Raw genomic sequence first — 10,357 nt, 5'->3', positions numbered from 1 at the left:
ATGCCAATAGTCACTATTTTATTGTACATAGCATACAACTGAAAAAGATTGACAATAGTAAACATGAGCTATGACCTTCTGCATCGATTGTAATGGTGAGATCTTTGTGAGTGAGAATCAATCTTCTGTTTTTTCAAATCTTTTTTCTTACGAGTAGACATCTTTTTTGTGACGAGACTTCTTTTTTAACTTTTAACATTCTGACTTCCCTCCTTGCATAGTAGGTAACAAATAAATTATTTAGAACAACCAAATATAAGTTAGAGGCACCAGCAGTCCAAAGGCGCTTATTGAGGGTGTTGCCAGTGCCCACAAAATTGAAAAAGAAAATAGATAGGAGAGTAGGTGTGTGGTAAAACATGTGGGCTTATATAACATGCTTTGGTCATCATGCTAAAAGCCTTGACTACAAACTTGCTCAAGGCCTATTTACAGCTCTCCTTTTATATATGTGTGTGTGTTTCTAAACTTATGTGTTACAAAATCACAAATATTGACAAAGTAATGCAAGTGGTGTTGGATTAATATAATGTGATCATTCAAACACTTGCACAATCCATCTTCAGCTGCCCAGGCGACTTTGGTTCCTTTTACAAAAGTGTGGTCAGGGCGCTCCTTCTCTACAGCACATCCGCACCCGGAAGCCTAAAATAAAGACAGAAGTAATCACTAAAAGTTTCACAAGACAGACTGTCCAAGATACAATATGCGTTGTCATGCTGGAGTGTTCTTAGTTCAATGTGAGTAGAAGTCAGCATCGAAATTCGCTTTGTTTTCAACGGAAAAGATGCTTGTTGGAGGTCCCCCAGGGAAAAAAACTGTGTAAAAAACTTGACAGTACCTGTGGGCCTACAGAGGGTAGCACGTACAACAGATTTCACATAAAAAACAAACAGCCTAGTAGAAAGGAAATTTATACACAAGAAACATCTGAGCAATTATTCAGCATGATGCACACGTGAAACATGAGTTAGGTTTGAGTAAAAAAGCTATTTATCAAGTGATTGCGCACATCCGATTTGAACAAATCGAATAAGGCACTGAAGTTAATTAGGGTTTTTAAAGAATTGTAAAGTGCCAATAAGCAATATTCTAGTCTAGCTCTACAATAGTGTGTCATGTATGTAGTACTAGTATTTGCCTGTTAGGTATGCTGTAGTCATGAACATATTCAGTTTTCCTAATACCTTAAACTTATTATGTTGTAGTCCAGCTGTTCATGTTCAATAAATAATTGTTTATGGTAGCATTTAGGTTACAAAATTGATGCTAAAAATTTGGCAGACCCCACATACTTTGGGAATCGATGTTATGCGAAACACGCATAACATGTATTTTAATTTTTTTATTGAGCGATCTTATGAAGTGGAGCTCAATATAAGTACAAATTCTCGCACACACATACGTTAAACAGCCGCATATGTTTCATTTGTTATGGGGAGATGTCACACCTTTGACAACATTAGCAGTTATTTGCTGTTTCTTAACGATGCCAAAAGAAACAGAAACACACTAGAAGTGGTAGGCTGGTATGAAGCACTGGTGTTTGCGCTGGCACTCGCGACAATGGTAGCCCTCAACACTGCTACACAAATACTTCACAGGATGGTGCCTGACTACAATTGACTTTGACTCGACCTCACGGCTTTATCATAGGAGTGCACATGTAATAGTTATAAAATTTGATAGCCAGTACTGCAACGGCAGTTGATGTTACACAAACATTTGAGACTATTTGGAAAGTATAACCGAGGCCGGGCATGGCTCTGTGGTAGAATACTTAATTACCAAGCAGAATACTAGGTTTGGATTCCTGCTAGGACACTTGACTTTATTCTTTGCATTCATTTGGTCAATGCTGCCTATGTCAGCTTTTTAACATGATAGGGTTGAAGAGCTCGTGTCGCAGAAAACCCGCCGCCGACGTCTGCCCCGTTGGTTGTGAGCGAAAAATCGTCTGTGCATCTGTCACTGAAAAATCAAGTTACCTAGTTTCCAGAAACTCAAAAATCCTACTTATGACCTAATGGAGGCGCGCTAATTGCTGCAAAACAAAACCCCCAAGTTGACTACTAGACACTCAACACAGGGCTTAACACACGGAAGTCTATTGACATCGGCCAAAAATTAACGTTAGATGTACAGCGCTATTCCATTTCCCCATTTCATGAACTACACAATGCCATGATAATTGTACCCTGGTATTTTTGGTGGGCTATATCGCACAAAAAATGCAAGGATTATGTCAAAAGAATGGCATCAAATTTTACCGGCATGTCATCGAAATAGAGACACAGGCTACTAGTCTTATTTATAATGCTAAGAGTATTTAAGGTAAAGGCATTGAAGATAGCTGGTGGCCTTTTTCACTATCTAGGTATCAATTTTTCACTATCTAGGTATCAAAATTCTGCCATGTCAGTCATAGCTTACTGACATTGCAAGCTCAAGAAAAGTGTGGCTCTGAAGGCATCAACACAGCGTTTTGCCAGATCTTTTAAGAAGGCAGTCTTTGAAATTGCTAATGTTTCCAATTTTTTTTTTTGCTATATATTTCGTGCTTTGCATCCAAATGTACCTCCATCCAACTCGTTTTTTTTGCATTCGTGCTCTCACTAACTGCTCACCTTGTCTTGCAAGTGTTCGTTCACATAAATAGGACTACTTGATCTAAAAGGAAAGGCCACTGTAGACAGACGTAAGTTTTTTGTCTTATCCAGAACATTTCATTTGTAACATCGTTCATAATGCACTACTATTTTTTTTCAAACTAGGCTTGTTTGTTCCTACTCTGTCTGCAGTGTCAATATCATCACGAGTAATGGTTTTTCCATCATCGCCCGAAAATTTCGGACAGCGTCAAAAGAAAACCCTCATCTGAGACGCCTTTGATGTCGGATAGTTCAACCTTCAATACAGTGTAAATTCTTCAATTTTCATCTGAAGTTGCTTATTTTCACCTGGAAGTTTTTTGTGCCCGTTTCAAGGTGCGACAGGCTTTTCATGCAAAGCCTTTATTTCTAAAGAGAGCGCGTTAACACTGTCACCACCTTCATTCCACACTTCTTGAAGGACCAAAGTTCAGTATGAATTTTGTGCTTGAAATCCTCTGTTTACCATGACAAACAATTCACAGGAAACATTAGTACTCTTGCTTGGCAGGAGTGCATGCAGTAATACTAACACAATTAAAGCAGGAAATAAGTGTCTCACCTGTGCAATAATGATTTTGGCAAGCACTGTGAAGACCACACACACTGCTGCCAAACCGAGGAGAATATGAAGAGCACTTCATATAAGTAGGCAGCGTCCAGTACCTTGGTGAGGCACAGCGCATAAGCAGGTTGAACAGAGCTGATGCTTGAAAGAATGGTTCAGAGTTCGCTGGTGCTTGGGCTCCTTGACCTTGTCAGGAAATTTCCTTGAGCAGCCTCACTCAAATGAAATGACAGACCGTGCCGAAGAATTTCTGCACCAGTGCAAAAAAATTATTTTAGTGAGGTTTGTCTAGACTGCATGCGCTGCTTGCCGAATTGCAGTGAATGGCTAGAAACGCATTTCCAACATATATTTAGTGGCACGCAACTGAGAAATACAAAAAGGGCATGCTGCAGTATAAATACAACGAAAAACATGCTGCTACAGAGCTTTTCATGTCGATGTCATACATGTGAATTTTCATTCACCTTTATAGCTCACTCATGCACGAAGATGAAGTTAGAACTTTTAGATGAAGACACCCCCTTTTAGCTGTATCGACTGCACGTAATTAAGAGATAAACATGCGTGAGTAATCCTGCTGCCTGCAATCGATAAATTCTTTTCTTGAGGCTGACCAAATATATGGACGAGTGCATCCATAGAGGCACATTTGCATTTCTGTAGTTATGATACCCATGTGATGTGTTTCTTAAGTAAATGCCATGCAATATGCACCATATGAATATTTTATTCCGTAAAATTGCAATACCACTACATATACATGTCCGTATGCACATATGCATCCACTGCAGATAAAGCATAAAATTAAAGCAATACTGACACATGAATTTTTTACGAAGGTAGTGGAGGGCTCCAGAAATTTCGACCACCTGGGGTTCTTTAACGTGCACACAAATCTGAGAACACAGGCCTACAGCATTTTCACCTATATCGAAAAAGCAGCCAGCAAGGCCGGATTATCATCCTGCGACCTTCGGGTTAGAAACCGAGTACCTTAGCGACCAGACCTTTCCGACAGGACTTCAATCTCTCTGTTCCCCCGTGTAGGGTGATAGACCATTTTTGCTGGTCTGGCTAACCTCCCTGCCTTTCCTTCTCTACCATTTATTCTCATGAGTTCAACGAATAAAGCTTCCTTCAAACGGCTAACATTCGGACGTTTATAATTTGCCTGAAATTGAGTTCACTAAATGAATATTGTGTGCTGCTTCATAGTGATCATTGATCTAAATTGTTTTGATTGGCTAAAAAGGCACTACTCCTCACTTCTAATCAAACAGCACAAGCTGTCTAATCACCATAGGGGAGGAAAAGTGGAAACGCTAAGACAAAACATCAATCTTGAACCCCATGCCATCACAATGAAGCAGGCAAGCTTCTGCAATATTGACCGGCAACCAGGATCTCAGACACTGCAGATAGCTACATAACGTAATGGTTTCCCAACATGACGTAAAGGCAGCAGAATCACATATTGCCTAACCTGCTTCATTATGATAACGATGAGACAATAACGTTATTGGCCTCTGTATGCTAATGACAATTTACCTTGCATATCATGTGACATTAACATTCAATATGACGTCATGAATCTTGCATCCTACCATGTGGTCTAAGTACCAACAAGGTGGTTTTAGTGACGTTGGTGCAAGGCAGTAAACAACAATCCAACAATCACTTGGTGAACATTATTTTTGATATTATTCAATTGGTCTGATGCGTACATTTTCAAAAAAGGGCAGTTTAGATTTGCTCATTCTTAGATAAATACAATGTCTAAGTTTGCATGTCAGCAGCAACATATGCACGCATACTGTGATGTATAACCTTATTGTGTTTTGAGCAATAAATTAGGCATTCATACACTGCACATATCACAGGTCACTTGTAAATCTGCAGCGAGGTCATAAAGAATTTATGATATCAGATAAAGCATTACACTTGTATTCGAAAGTGTCATTGGAAGCTTTGGTATAACTTAGTTTTAGAATGTTTGTAGACGTATAGGTATTCGGCGAAGTTTTAACTCTAAAGCGGGCTGCAGCGCCCACAATTCTTTTACAAACCAGAAGAATGCAATGATATGTGAGCAGGGGGGAACAAGCAGTACCACCAAAATTGCACTCGAACGAGTGAACTACTGCTCAACCTAGCGCTTGCACAGCTAAGGTACGGCTATTCGGCCACTCATAGAGAAAATGTATTGACCCAGGCGTAATTGCACGCTTTGAGAACCGCACCTACAGCACGCTGTGTCAAGTTTACGCACACCTAATTAAGCTGAATATCATGGTAATTTAATATTATACGTGCCCGGTGGATGCAAACACATTTGGTCACACAGGAAAACACATCTACTTTATAGTAGTCACACACATTTAATGATCATGTAGCTGTTGAAAAGAGGACGAGTAACATATAAAACTTTCTTCATATACTTCTTTGGCACAGAAAACGAACAAGTCCGCGTAAATACCAACGCAGACACCACGTTATTCTTCTCCATTCTTCTAAATTAAATACGGAAAGATCTAATTCAACGCGAATCACCGTAATACTCCAACGCACGCGACACACAGACGACGCTTACGGCTTCCATGCGCCGTCCTCGAACGGCGTCCGACGGCATTGCAAAAATATAGTGATTCATAGCGTGAAGAGCATCGCCCGCCGACTCACAGCATCACAGCGCACATTGCTTTAACCTCCTTCCCCACAGAAAAAATTCATCCGCGCGTAACGTCCCTGAGCTTAGACTTGAGCCTAATGAAATCAGACACGCCAGCAGGCTCGCTACGTTAATAAAAACTCACTTATCGTCTACCAGCTAGAAAAACCTTAGTTCACAACGTTATTATACTATAGCGCTTTCGGTGTTAACCGCGGGAGGAGCATAACAGCCTGGTTCGGGCACGCCGCGGCCTGGCCGGAGAAGCAAAAAACAAAGCGTCGACAGCAGAAACATCCACCTACCTTTTCAGTTTGGCGAGCGCTCGACGGTACAAAGCAGCCGGTCCTCTCTTGAGTATAGTGCATCTTCGTAACAAGCAGCACCGACAGAACACGAAAGACAGCGCAAGCACACTTTGAACAACATAAAAAATCGACTTTAAACGCTCGGCACACGGCCGTTGCGGCCTCCGGGAAGATACCGCCATTTCTGTCCTGCTGACGCCACCGATCCGCATTTGCGCACATAACTTTTTATATGATAAGTAAATAGATTGTTTCTGCTTAAATTTTAAGTAACAAATAGTGAAGGTAGAAGATACGCTAGTGCGTATTGCATAGAATATTTTTTACCTTTGAAAATGACAAAATCACATTACGCGTAATTGCGCGAAATTTGAAATGTGAAAGAGCGCGCGGAATTTGAAACGTTTGTTTGCTTGTGTATTTCTTATACCGATACCTTGTTAACATCTGTACATTGGTTGAGTGGTTAAGCTGGCTGTGAAAAACAGTGTCAAAGCGGTTGTATATTAGTACAAAGTACAGGCAGCAAGCAAAATTTGTCATATCAAAATAAGCGTATTAGTTGGCAAACAATATTTTAGCTGTCTTTAGTGAATTTTCTTTAGGAAAATTTTTTAGTCAAGGCTCATTTTAACTTGCTTTGAAGAATATTTCTATGAAAAAAATCAAGAAAACGTTTCTTCAATGTTATAATATCAGAACGTCAAAGTCCGTAGCCTGCCATAAAAATTGGTAACACGTGTCAACTGATACATTGTAAGGTTAACAAATATTTGTACAACACAAAAACTGTTTTATCTACCACGGTCTTGTTGGTTTGTATTTCTTTGCATCAACAAATGTATGATTTATATATACTGTCATGGACGAAGCTTTGTTTTCAGTGTTAGGCGCAAACGAGGCTATGTGTAAGTCACAATCCTGTTGTAGCTCTACAAGCTGCGTACTCCGCCATTGGCTAGTGAGCTTGTAGCGCATGGCTTGGTCAGCGCCGGCCGTGAGGCGACGAGAAAGAGGCAGAAAGAATGCAAGAACCAGTGCAGAACTTACGTTCAGCCGGGCACTATCGCTCTTCAGATATCAGTTACTGCGGTGGGGCTATTAATGAGACCATGGTGTCTAACCACTAGACATCTAAAAGCTGTTGGTTATGCTCTATGACCACGTTACTCACAAAGCTTTGTCAGCGACTGTGCACCCTAATGGGTGCTCATCAGCACCCATTAGTTGTTGCACCCTTTTTGCACCCTAGTTTCCACCCTTTTGATGTGTTCACCCTTTAGGTTCCGCTTGTAGGGTGCTGAGACGCGAATAGGGTGCTCAAAGGGTGGGCTTAGGGTGTCGGCACCCTTTTTGCACCCTTAAGGGTCAGAATCGGTTTACTGTGTAGAACGACGAAATATGATGGTGTGAACTTTTGGTGTTTTTACTTTTTTTCGTTTCTTTTCATTCATAGCTTGCGCATACATCAGCGGTGTGTGGTTAGGAAAGTGGCGCTGCCGTGCTGTCACCCTCCAAGTGAGGCAGAAAATCGTTTCTCTCCAACGAAACGCCGCCTTTTGTATAATGGCGTTGTCGAATAGCGTGAGAACAAACAGGGGGCTGCGAATCTGAGACCGGCTTTTCGCTATACCTCTCAATGCGTTTCTTGCTACGCCCGTTGCGCCACTGACTTATGTGACTAATGCGTTCTCAAGCTGGATGGAGCCCACAAAGGACAGTCTGACGGCTATGATGTTTCTCTTGCAAACCATACTTGCTATGCATCAGTCTATTGCGTGTCGCGGCGCGTCGTTGAGTTGGTGCCTGCCCTTATCGGGCGTTGAGAGCTGCAAGCGTGGAGGTGATACCGCGCTGCTCTGGCTGCTGATAAGCGCGGGGTCCCGGGTTCGACTCTTGGCTGCAGTTATGCGGAAGCAAAACGCAACATTCCTGTGGTTATAGTGTTTAAAAACACGCGTGTAAATTACCTCGCGCTATTGATGTTGTTACGGAGCACTTTGCTATAAGTCTTCGGTAGCCCTAATTGCGTGTTTCAATCAATCAATCAATCAATCAATCAATCAATCAATCAATCAATCTATTAATGAGTGAACATTTGTAAATTCACTTCCATGCCATTAGGTTGCACCCAAGGGCCAGAGAGCCGATAGGCGCGTCGGTGTTCGTATACACTTTGACGTTTTTTCCGAGCTAGGCTTAGTGTTGCCTCCGAGGCGGAAATAAGTTTTCGCTGGCCTATAGTGAGGCATCCTGATTGGTCGGGTCGCCGTTGTTCTGCGTTCGCGTGCGCCTTATGGACGCAATCGGCCAAATGAACATTGTGTGCCTTTCCCAATTCCGTGCCCGTGAATGAGTTTGGGGGGGACAACGCCTTTTCCTCGTCTCTCCACTGCGAGTGCGTGCAGTGCCGGCAGTAACGGCTTTACCGTTTTCGCTTGCTTCCATTGTGTCCGTAATTCGGGAGTGAGGACTCTTTTCTACACAATAGCTATATGGCGCAGAACGACGCGCGCTCGCCTCTACTATATCCACGAACGTGCGTGTTTACGCGATTTTATTTCCTTCTTTCGGGTGCCTTTCATTACTGCCGAAAGTAAGACTGGCGTATTAACGATATATACTGTTCCCATTTCTTTCGCGCCGAACGGGCGCCGTGACGCGCTCCTTTAATTGTTTTTTTGTTTTTGTTTTGTGGAAGTTTGTATACCGTGAAAGTTTTTTCACGTACGCACCTTTTTTTTATAGTATGTTGCCCGCATACACACGTTCCCCGCATACACACGTTCCCCGCCTACACACGGAGAAAGAGATAAACTTGATGGGTGCATTAAGGTGTGCGGAAATCCGGGGCAGTTCTTATAAGCTCTCCACCGAGCCCTTCTACTCGCTCTCTTCCTCTCATTATCGGCCCAATACGCGACCTGTCGTCGCGTATTGGGCCGATATGCTTATTATACGCAGCGTTGCCGTAGTTTTGCCTGCACTACGTGCGCGTACTGAAGTGCAGTACACGTGGTGGGCCGACCATGTCCCCTCGCTTCGATTCTGCTCTGCCACGCTCTCTCAGAATTTATTCTTCTTTTCACGACCGTATTCGCCTGAATTCGCGCGTTTATTTTTGTATGCTCTATTAAGGCGAAATCTCTAGATGCTTCGCAAAGGCGCAAACTTACCGTCGGCCTCAGCGCGACTCAACGAGTCATGCAAATAATCACGTGATGACGGCACCATATCACACCGTCAAGATGTCACAGGTACCGAAATTGGTGACGCCACTATTATGTCGTTATGACGTCACACAACGTGACGTGATGCTGTTCGTCACACGATAGCGTGTATTTTTCAAAGGTTGGCCGATCGTGAAGGCCGTGCGAAACCTGGACGAGGTGCAGGAAGCTTACAGTGCCTGCAATGCGTACAATAATTATAATGCTACAAAGCTACAAGCTTGCACTGCTTACAATGAGGCAATGCATGATCCCGTTAGGTTCCAGAAAGTATTCGAAAGGGGGCCGGGTGAGGATCAATACAGCGACTAAATTGGAAAGAAAGAAAAAAAGAAGATGGTTTCCGCCTTCGTGTCTTCTTGAGCGATTGCGCGACGGTTTCTGCCAGCTTTATTTACTTGTTTATTTTTTGCTCGTTCGGTGCGTGGTCTGTGTCTCCATCGCGCGCGCTCTCTGTCAAAACCCCCACGCACCGTGTCCCGCGGATGATGTAACGGTCACGTTCCTCATTCACGCGCTCCTCGCTTCGTGTTCTCGCGTTTCGTTTTTTCTTTCTATCCCTTTCTTTAGTATCTTGGGAGTATAGGATGGCCGGGTCTCTGTGTAGACCGCGGCTTCTCGAAGTCTGACAGCGCCTGACGGATCGCCTCGCGTGTCGCAAATCACGGGCGCGGCCGTTCATCCGCTCGGTCGTGTCACGAGACTCGACTGCTTTCATCGCGCTCTTCGCGGAGGCTGTTTATGAGGTGGGGGGAAGAAGAGAGTCGCTTTTCTTCCAAACTGTGACGGTTGTTTTTTGTTTTCACTCTTCTTTTCTTCGTCTAATACCCGGAATGTCGTTTCTTCGGTATGAACGTGTAAGTCGTGCGAACGAGGCTTGCCTCTTTTGGGGGAATTGAGTAATACGTGGCTCGTTTTTCGTGAGACAG

The 10,357-nt window shown here is 43.0% G+C and overlaps 1 long non-coding RNA gene across 1 annotated transcript; it reads right to left on the bottom strand.

The window, feature by feature from the left end:
- Nucleotides 1-507: 507 nt before the first annotated feature.
- On the bottom strand, nucleotides 508-6,399 carry LOC142803805 (uncharacterized). Its single transcript, XR_012894298.1, has 3 exons — nucleotides 6,196-6,399; nucleotides 3,214-3,469; nucleotides 508-645 (listed from the first exon to the last, which is right to left on the bottom strand). It is a non-coding gene; the product is annotated as an uncharacterized LOC142803805 (long non-coding RNA).
- Between the last annotated feature and the right edge of the window lie 3,958 nt (nucleotides 6,400-10,357).

This window comes from Rhipicephalus microplus, chromosome 3, assembly GCF_043290135.1.
Source record: "Rhipicephalus microplus isolate Deutch F79 chromosome 3, USDA_Rmic, whole genome shotgun sequence".
In the NCBI taxonomy this organism is placed as follows: Eukaryota; Metazoa; Arthropoda; class Arachnida; order Ixodida; family Ixodidae; genus Rhipicephalus; species Rhipicephalus microplus.
This window is presented reverse-complemented; position numbering and strand designations above follow the sequence as displayed.